The following is an 11,391-nucleotide window of genomic DNA, read 5'->3' as shown; positions in this document are numbered from 1 at the left end:
GTTCATAATGTGTGGCATGACATTGAGCATTGCTAATGTCCTAGCTCTACTATTGAGCTAGAAGAAATGAGTCGTGTCCCACATGCCTCTGCTTAAGGGACCGATCATGTACGCCATATAATATACTAGACCCGATGATTTGTATGCCTCAAGCATGATAGGTCGAATTAGATCAAGTTGGCAAGAATCAATGAATCAAAATCAAGTACGTTCCTTAGTGTCCTATGAGGACAAAGGAGATGATCTTAGTATGGAAGAGATCAATGTAAATGCTACATTGATGCTAAGTTCCACACTAATAAAGTCGATTCCGTTTGCATTCAAAATTCGAGCTTTTTACCGAATGGTGAAGTATTTGATTGGAAGAGTACCTAGTAATACACCATGGCAAATTTTTCAAAAAAAGAAAAAAAAAATCCTCAATTAGTCAAATTTTTGATAATTAGTGACTAAATTATAATGAATGATGAATAAAATTATGAAAAAGAACATCCACTTGTCTAAAAATTATGATATATGATGATTTAAATAGTTAAAAGATTCAATATATCAAATTTATTATGTTTATTTACTTATGTTGTTAGGATATAGGTAATATTTATTTATTTTAAAACGAATTCCATTACAATTAAGGCTATCCTCCTAGGTGCGATTAATGTCGGCCTAAACTGATTAGTCCCTTAACCAGATCACTGCCTATAAACTTTTACAACCTTGGAATTAATATGGAATTAATTAGGAAATTATTTAAAGATACAAGGACTAGATGTTAAGTGTTTAATTGTCGAGCAACTGGAATATTCTGGAATCCCATAGGGGTGGGCGGTTTTTAGAAGGGTTAGAAACCTTCTAGAAATCGTCCATAGCTACTGATAAGGCATGCATTTGAATTAGGGTTAAATTTGATTATTTAATTAATTCAAATATGTTTTCTCTGCAAGTTTGCTCAGCTATAAATTGACACTTTTGGCTTCATAATTTTTGTCCCTTTTCTCCTAGCACTCTTTGAATTTAAGTTTTCATATCTCTTCTCTCCTCTTTCCTTGATTTTTAGTGTTTAATCCAATTTTGCTTAAAGGCTAGTAATTATATCCCTCTTGTAGCATTAATCTTGTAGGTTTGAAAGTAGGTTGCTATAATAGTAAAAACCTAGATCTAGGGTGTATGTATACTCAGGGTTATTATCACTTGCTTCCGTTGCCTAAAATTCATGTATAGTTGCATAGAAAACTCAATAGTTATGTTGTGTAATTTGGTTATATTTTGAGCGCGCACACACACACACACACACACACACACACACACATATATATATATATATATATATATATATATATATATATATTAACATTGTTAAATTAATAATCCTAATATATTTTTTCAACGAGACTATATGATAAAATGACACCTTATACAAAAATGGTGCTTGGAATGAAGATGCATAAGTGCGTAAAATTCATAATCGTAATAAGTGTGTAACTTGACGTTATACCCATTACACACCATCAAATTTGAAGTACAAGATTTTATAAAGAATGGTGTTGTTAATCTAAAAGATATACAAGATCACTTGTACATGTGGAAACTTATAACACTCCATTATACTATGTGGTCACATGATAACAACAATGCGTTCCTTAGGCTTTAGGAAATGTCAAAAGTTCATTTATATTTATTTCACATCTATAGTGTATCGATTTACAATATGAAGTGATGGATGTTAAACATCATCTGATAGACTTATGAGAATTCATTCGTTCAATTTATGTCTTGATAATAGAATTTCAATTTGGATTTCACCATGTCAAAACAATTGTTAATATTTACAATAATATGTTAATGAATTTACTTTTATGTTATAATATTCTGTAACGCCTGTAAATTCAGCCAACATATAATAAGTAATAATTATTAAAATTAAAATCCTTGAATAGGATAACCTATAGTCCTGCGCCCTGTAGACTATATAATACATGTTTCGTATTAAGGAAAAATAGGAAAATCAGTTGAATCGCCCGTAAATCATAAAAATACATGTGTCAAAACACACACACACACACACACACACACACATATATATATATATATATGTGTGTGTGTGTGTGTGTATATATATATATATATATATATATATATATAGAGAGAGAAAGTACACATTGTCTCGATCCCAAAAATATAAATTTCATAGAAATCCGACTCCGTAAATAATGCCAAAAACGGAATCCGTACAAGAGAGTTACGATTTTAGCAAAATAATTTAATCATATAAAAAATAGGGACGAAAAATAAATTCAGAATTAGCCGATGGAGTTTAAAGAAAAGTTGTAGACCTCGTCAAGAAATTTATGAGGATATAAAGAACGTTGAAGACGGAGCTCGTATGACGAAATTACGGAATATACAAAATCTGCATTTTTGCACGGCGCACGGTGAACGCCGAGTGCGCAATGCACGCTTCTAGAAGGAGAAAATGTGGACCACAGAGAGGCTGACACATGGCATACAAATAGTTGGGGAGACGTCACCTTAAAATGCACGACATGCACCCTAAAATCGGCTATAAATAGGAGGCCAAACCTCATTATTTCTCCTACAACTTACCAAACACTCTCTCCCAATTTCTTTCAATTATATCCTATTTTATCTTACTTTTAGTCTTTGGTGAAGCCCTGAAACCCCTAAAGTAGTAGTAGCTAGCGAGTAGAATCTCTGCTAGTGCAATTTCCTAACTTTTATCAGGAGGAACCACTTTAAGTTAACCAACACTCTAGTTTTTTTCAGTGTAACTTGTATTTATAGTTATAAGTCGTTATTATGAACCTATAAATAAGATTTATCAGTGATTACAAGTCATAATATTGACTCGTATACTTACTGGAGAGGTGTCTAGAATGGTCACGTTGGCTTGGTTTTTTGATTTCAGAAAGGCTATACGCCCGAAATAGTCCTGCCTCCCAACTGTCCTGCCTGGCTGATCCTTACTTGATAGATCTTGATGTAGAAATTGGGTTTAGTAAGGAATCTAAACTATAATTTTTATAGTCATCGGGATTACGAAACTAGAATAAAGCATAATACTTTATGCATCTAGGTCTTTTGAAAGTACGAAGTGAGGCGCTGCTGAAATCGTCTGTCACCTACCTAAGTCAAGTGAGTGCATAGTCCTTTTCATGAACATGATTTAATACAAGTATTACATTAAAGTATTAAATACACACTGGGAATCGTATATGAATTATATGTTTGTTGCCTGGATTATATGTTAATATATGTATATAATGTCCTATGTGCGAACTAGATAGGGTTCTAGTTTATGTTAGGTTTAAATAGATAATATCATATAATAATATTAAAAGTAGCATTGCTGAGAAGATAAAAGAATAATAATACCTAATGCTTTGTAGGGAATATAAATACACTAGAGATAGGTTAGTGTCATCCAAGAATAGAGTTGGTATTAAAAGATGGTTACATGCACTGTAATCTAGTATAGGGATAAACTTAGACTTGTGGAAGGTACCTAGTTCAATTAAGTTTGATATAAGGCAGTGTCATTAGGAGAATGTGCGTAACCTAGGAACGGAGAGTAAAGTTTTGTTCTGTGACACTTTCAGTTGTCGATGTATGGTAGCTCCGTACGGGAGTATGATATAGTATTCCCCTTGGGATGGCTAGATATGATGGGTCCCGATCAGACAACTATAGTGGTATGTCTGCATATTCTTGGATAACCAGAAATGGTAGGTCCCGATCAGACACCTGTAATGGTATGTTTACATATTCTTTGTGACTTACATATGCCAATGAATCCCCTAGATATATAGTCAATCTTTTCATGGCTCGTCATTCGAGATAATTTCCCCCTGATAATCTTGGCCTAGTATCTGTGATGATCGCTAGGGATAGATATGTAGGAATGTAAGACTATATGGATATAGTATGGAAACGGCTGGTTTTGCAGGTCTAAAAATTAAGGAATATTATCATATCAATATTTTGTGATTGAAATCCCTATGTATTTCCCTAGGTTTCCCTAACCTGACCCACTCAGTTTATATGAATTACATGTATCAAGACTTAAGCTACTGGAAATTGGTTAGGATGCTGAGTGATTAAGAGACAACCTAAAATAGTATTTAGGACCATCAGGTCTTTACGTTGTAACATATCTATCTGTATTGATTATGACATCCTTAGGGTTTTAAAATATTGGAAACAAACATTTGTAATTATAATGATCATTTGTACTGATATTTTCCGCAAATATAAATAAATGATTTTAAAGCGTAAAGAGAAGTTTTAATTTTTTATGAAAATTAGATGATGTCACAGTTGGTATCAGAGCATTAGTTTAAGTGAACTCCGAACTTGTAGGATTCCTAGATTTAAACTTGGAGGTTAGGTAATGATGGTGAGGTGTGTGTCTAGGATAGTTTAGGTTGTGTACCTAAATAGACACAAGTCTTAGGATATATTAGGGTATAGACCTTAAATTATATGAAGTGCTAAATAAGAAATTAATATCTATAGCATAACGTAGGTTGAATACCTTATCTGCTATATTACGCACTAGGATACTTTAGAAATGCCTTATATGTGCTAAATGATATGTATAGCATGCCATTGGTTTTTTTACCTAGATTGCTAAGTACTGGAAAAGTTACGATCTGTTGTCGACCTAGCATTAGGAATTATTATGTGTTCAGATTTCTAAACTTTAATTACGGTATTGGTATTGACATACAACTTTTTAGAGAAATGGTAGATTTTACGTCTTAACCTTCCTTATCTATATTCTTGTCTTGGTATGCTAAATGCTTGCTTGGGTATACAGAACGTCATGACAATCACATGGAGCGGTAGAGTCATCAATAACGAAGGAGTTCCAACACCTCAGACCGTCGAAGCAGTTGTTGTTCAAATCCCGACCAATGAAGCTCGAGCAATGATGAAAGAAATGCTCAATCAACAACGACGTGAGTTTAGGGAGCTTGTAACATCCTAAAAATCAAGGTAAAACTTTCATTTTCCAAAACCAAACCATAAACCATAAATGTTTACAAAACTTAGTTTCCAAAAGTCAAAATCACAAATCATAGTATCCCAAAATCAAATCTCATAAAAACTGAAGGATGTGCACGATCAAGCATTCACATTCCCCCATTCATTCGAAGTACCTGAAACATAAAACTTAAATTGTAAACCAAAGATTATTGAGTTTCCCCTAAAGTACTACACATAACCGAACAGATATAACATGCAAATATGAGCCTTCAGCCTTATTGGGCCGCCTCGCAGGGCCTACCCCCGGGCCTTCAGCCTGACTGAACCGTTCGCAGGCCTTCAGTCCATCCTGACCGCCCTAGGTATCTTGGCCTTCAACACAAAGTAGGACTGTCTTAACCCAATAAACCATATCATGTCAACATATACAATAACAATTAATAATCATCAACACTTGTAATCATACAGATATACCAATCTAACACATACTTAGTGAACATGTAATCATACATATCTACCAATCTAACACATAACCAGGATAACCTCAATCTAATATACCAGGATACATGATCCAGTGGGCCGACATTGGTGCCTTCGACCCACAAGTATAATAAGGAAAACTCACCCCACAGTCTGAAAAGATAGCTGAATAGGTGACAACTCCAACTGATTACTCTACACGTCACCTATACAACATACAATAACCTAGTCTCAAACTACTACTTAAAATACCCAAAATACTCCTAAGTCAAACTTGGTCAAAGTCAAATCAAAAAGTTAAACTGACTAAGTACACCTTGCATACTCAGTCACTATGTTGTTCTTAGTCGTGACTCACCCAAACCATAGGGTTCTAACCCAGTACACATAATGTACCTCTTGGTACACCCAACATACTCCACATGGGTCCAAATCTTGTTATTAAGTGCTTATTCCTTAAATACCTTTCATCCAAATTCAAATCTAGAACCAAATCATCGTTCTAAGTCATAAAGTTTCCACCTTTATGACTTTCCATGGCTAGAAAAGGTCTAAAAGCTAAAAACCTAACTTTAATAATCCATTAAGACATCATAACTCTTTCATAGAGGGGATAGAAGGACCAAAATCCTATTTTTATGGTTCTTATTAGCTCCATAATGGATAAAGTTTCCAACTTTATCTATTAGGATGGTCCAAACAACCAAGATCTAGTCTGTAAGTCTCAAAGGGGCCAAAAATGCATCTTTCTCAACTTAATCCATTAAGTCTAAGTCACCAACCTTTAGATCTGAATCAATATTATGTTTAGATGGATAAAGTTTCCAACTTTATCAATAACAAGGTCACAAACTTTCAAGATCTAAACTTTATGCACTAAAGTGATCAAAAAGTGACAAATATGAAAATTAACAAGATCTATGAAACTAATGAGCAAGTTTGAAGCTTTTTACTCACAAAGGTCTAGAAATGATGTAATCTTGCTAGATCTATGCTTGAATACTTCTTCCATACACTTTACCACCACTTTGTTCTTCAATATCCCACCTTCTAATGGAGAATTAAGGTTATAAATGTTGTCAACGCTCAAAATAAGTGAGAGGAGGCTAGGGTTTCGATTTAGAGGTTGTAGAGAGTGGAGGCTCGTGATAGGAAGGATACCCAAGGGGTTAAAGACCTTAAATAGGGATCAAAACTATAAAATTAGGGTTTTAACACTGTGACAGTACGCCCAACGTAACACCCTAAAAACGCGTCCCTTCAGCCTAGTACGCACAATGTATAATCCACTGTACATTTAGTGTACTGCAAGACTTTCTTTTCCAACTTAACTTCAAACAACCATAACTTCTTCGTTTCAACTCTTTTTTTTGGCATTTTTATATGCACATAAATGTATTGAAGATCCCCACAATTTTTGTGTAATTACTTTTGACGCAAAACATATCAAACTAAAATTCTTAATTCACGAAAAAATTTTGAAACATCGTTTTTCCCATTTTACCATTTGACTCCAAAACACAAATTAAGAGCTTAGATTACATAACCGATATTATCCACATCCAATGGGCTCTAAAACCTATTCCTTGAAGCCCAAGGCCTTCACTTGATTCATTTAATGTCCAAAATCCTGAAATAAGAACTTATCGAAATAGGATGTTACAGAGCTCTTAGTTTAGGAACTAGTTAATGTTAGAGGAGGAGCAACAGTACTAATGGAAAAAGTCAACAATGAATCGATTCCTTCACATGCCACGACGGTCCAGGAAGGAAATAATGATGATTCAGAGAGTTATCACGGACCGGAGAAACTAGATGTCCAGAGAAATGATGAACCCAGAAGCTACTACAAGTATAAGGATTTCATGACTTGCAAGACATCATCATTTAACGGGAAGGAAGATCCCGTAGGAGTCATGAATTGGATATCGTAGATGGAGTTGGATTTCATAACGTGTGAATGCACGGGCAAGCTACAAACCGCCTATGTTGTGAGGCAGTTCAAGGGAACAACACTTAGTTGGTGGAACACGTTAGGGATGATTGTGAGCCCCAAGGGTAGAAGCTACTAAATGATCCTTGATGAAGCGGATGTCGTTGTAGGAAATTAAGAGTATGAAACTGCTTTTCTGAAGATCAATATATTAGTAGTCGTCCTATATAGATAGTAATTTATATAAAGGGAATAATGTATGACTAAATGTTGTAATCATTATTGAAAGTTATAAAATTTCTAGTTAAGTTACATCGGTGTGTGAGATTAAGAAATTATGATTACAACATAATGGTTTGGTTAAGAATAAATTCTGGTATAGTGTGCCTGTAAGCAGGACATTAAATGAGAAAGAATTTATACCAAAGGTTGGAAAATAGAATTGTGGTTGAAGATATGCATGGAAGAAATCGTAGTGGAGTCTAGGAAATTTGTTGTATATGATACTTAGACACATTTATACGTGTTAAATTGCTTTTGTGATCTGTATGAAATAGTAACTTGGGAAAACTGTGAGACAACTTTTAGGACGAGTTTGAGTAGGTGTGGAAGGTGTATCGGCTCGTACTACCGGAAGCACAAGACTTATGCTTAGATCAAGAGGAGTCACAAGGTCGCTAAGGTACTAGTAGTTGAATTGCTCATTCTTGTCCATTGTTTCGGTAACGACTAAGAAGATGAAAGTTATTTCTAACCCTAGTGGTCATATCAAATCAAGTCCGACAAATCTACGAAGTAAGTTTGACGTGGAATCCGACTTTATATCAAAGGAAGAGATAATCGAAGCCATCAATAAAAGTATCACGGTTGTTGTTAGGATTAGCAACATGTAGCTAGAAGTGCTACCTGCTATAATGTGGTCATATCATATTAGAACATGAAGGAAGGTATCCTTCATGTAACGATCCGACTCAAAGAGACCTGAGTCTATCCATTGCATCATACGATGATAGGTTATTAGAACATGACTTATCGGTCGGTTGCGATCGTCAAAGTAAAGACCTTATCTTAGGTTAAGTCAATTCTAGAAGGAGCAGGAGCCTCCAATGGAGACCAAATTTAGAAGGAAGAGCATGTACGAGATAGAGCACCGTCAACAGTAAAGAAATCTGAGAGTTGGAATGTAAATAGAAACGACATAAGAGTTACAGTATTTCTAGGATGGAAAGGTAACGTGCATAGTCATTATACAAGTCCTGTTTTGTTTATGATTCCGGGACGTAATCATCCTAAGGGGGAGATAATTGTAACTCCCGTAAATTCAGGCTACACATAATAAGTAATAATTATTAAAATTAAAATCCTTGAATAGGATAATCTATAGTCGTGCATGCTGCAGACTATATAATACAAGTTTCGTATTAAGGAAAAATATGTCGAATCGCCAAAAACCGTAAAAATAAGTGTGCCATATATAAAAGTACATGTCGTTCCGATCTCGAAAATATAAATTTCGTAGAAATTCGATTCCGTATGAATTAGCATATGATTTTTATAAGATATCAAAGTCAGTCAGGCACAAGGAATGTGTGACGTAAAAAGCAATGAAAAATAAAGTCAGAATTAGCCGATGGAGTCTAAAGGAAAGTTGTAGACCTCGTCGAGAGCTTTCCGTGGATATAAAGATCATAGAAAATGGAGCTTGTACGAAGAAGTTACGAGAATTACAAAATCTGCATTTTGCACGGCACGCGGTGTACGCCTGGTGCGAGACGCGTGCTTCTAGAAGGTGAAAACGTGGACCATAGAGAGACTGACACGTGGTACAAAATGGTTGGGGAGACGGCACCTTAAAATGTGCGACGTGCACCCCAAAATCGCCTAAAAATAGGTGGCCAATCTTTATTTCCCCCCCACAACTTCCCAAACACTCTTTCCCAGTTTCTTTCAATTCTAGCCAATCTTCTCTTACAATTAGTCTTCGGCGAAACCCTACGATCCCTAAAGTGGTAGAAGCTAGCGAGTAGAAGCTCTACCAGTGTAATTTCCTAAATTTTGTCAGGAAGAACCTCTGTAAGTTAAATTATACTATAGTCTTTTTCAGTGTAACTTTTATTTATAGTCATAAGTCGTTATGATGAACCTACAAATAAGATTTATCAGTGATTCCGAGTCATAATACTAATTCATCTACTTACCGGAGAGGTGTCTAAAATAGTCACGTTGGATTAGTTGTTGGATTTCATAAAGGTTATACGTTGAAATGGTCCTGCCTCCCAACTGTCCTGCCTGGTTGATCCTTACTTGATAGATTTCGATATAGACATTGGGATTAATGAGGAATCTAGACTATAATTTTTATTGTCATTGGGATTATGAAACTAGACTAAGGCTTAGTACTTTATCCATCTAGGTCTTTCTAAAGTACGAAGTGAGGTGTTGTCGAAATCACCAGTCACCCACCTAAGTTAAGTGAGTGCACTATCTCTTTCATAAACATGATTTAGGGGTTGTTTGGCAGGATTTGAATTTTTAAGATCTAAATTTTTAAGAGGTCTGAATTTCTAAGAGGGTAAGATCTGATTTTTAAATATGATGTTTGGTTGGAACCTCTGAATTATTGTGCTGAATTATAAAAATGACTATTTTACCCTTCTGTATTATTTTATTGCTAAATAATTATAAAAAATATAAAAGCCATACAAAATCCAAATTAACATAAATCCAAATTAAAAAATTTAATAAAAATGACCATTGTACCCTTTTGTTTAGAATAATAATATTTACCACAAATCTATCAAAAAAATATAAGAAATTCATACAATACATTATTAAATTGAATAGGAAATAAAAAAACTCATAAGAAATCTATCAAAGGTGTCTCAATTGGTATGTCACTCATTCTCTTCCTCTTTATACGTCATCTGATCTTAAGTATTCAGGATTCCATGTTAGGTTCCTTTCATCTCTTCCTCTTTTAGTGCTCATTTAATATTAAACTCTTTTGATTTATCTTGATTTTCTGTTGTCTCTTATTACATTTAAGAGAATGAGCATCATAGAAAGATTACTATGTGACTTGAAAAGTTTACTATTAATCCATATCTACAACCTACATGTAAAGAAATCTGTTCAATCCTTGTCTGGTGTATTAACAATAAAGTCGAACACTTTATCAAAAGAGGATTTCATTTAGGCATTTCATCAGATGGTTCTTATGCTAGAAAATGTAATATCTAAATATACATTATGTGACATACATGTGTATTAAATCTGTTTCCAATCACATTCAACAATCAATTGTTAGCTTTCTGTAATCATTAACAAATGATGCCATATCCTTATGAGGTACACTAGCATTTCGTTATGATGCTAGGTGCCAGCTTAACATCATCCTGTTCTTCTTCCAGTTCCTGATCAAGATGCTTTTGCTGATGCATTTCCAAACCTGTATGTTACATGAATCTTTTTCTTGAATAAAATAAATATAAAACTGTGATTGTATCGATACAAAATCCTACAGTTTAACAGATGATTTGATAAAATAAGAACTTGCCTTTCTATAGAACCGAAAATGTTTAGATACATAAATCAACTCCTATTGGGACCTAAAGTTCTGGTCATGAGAACACATCCACGGATTTTCGATTTCAGCATAAGAATTTTTTAAAGTAATTTTAATTGCAGAGATGGTTACATGGAAAAATCAATTTCATAGAAAAATCGATTTCAGAGAAGAAATAGTTACACAAGAAAAATGATTTCATAGATAGAGAAAGAGCTTACCAGCGGGAGAAGGTGCGGCGCTGGAGGTATGGTAGGTGGAGACGATCGGAGATGTGAAGGTGGAGAGGATGGAGGTAGATGTTGTTTGATTGCTGCAAGAACGAAGAGAAGAGGGGCGACGAGGGAAGGGCGAGGAAACAAAAAGAACGCGTGCCTCTTTTTTATTTTCAGATGGACGATGAAGTCTG

This window comes from Lactuca sativa, chromosome 7, assembly GCF_002870075.4.
Source record: "Lactuca sativa cultivar Salinas chromosome 7, Lsat_Salinas_v11, whole genome shotgun sequence".
NCBI lineage: Eukaryota > Viridiplantae > Streptophyta > Magnoliopsida > Asterales > Asteraceae > Lactuca > Lactuca sativa.
Note: the sequence above shows the minus strand (reverse complement) of the source record.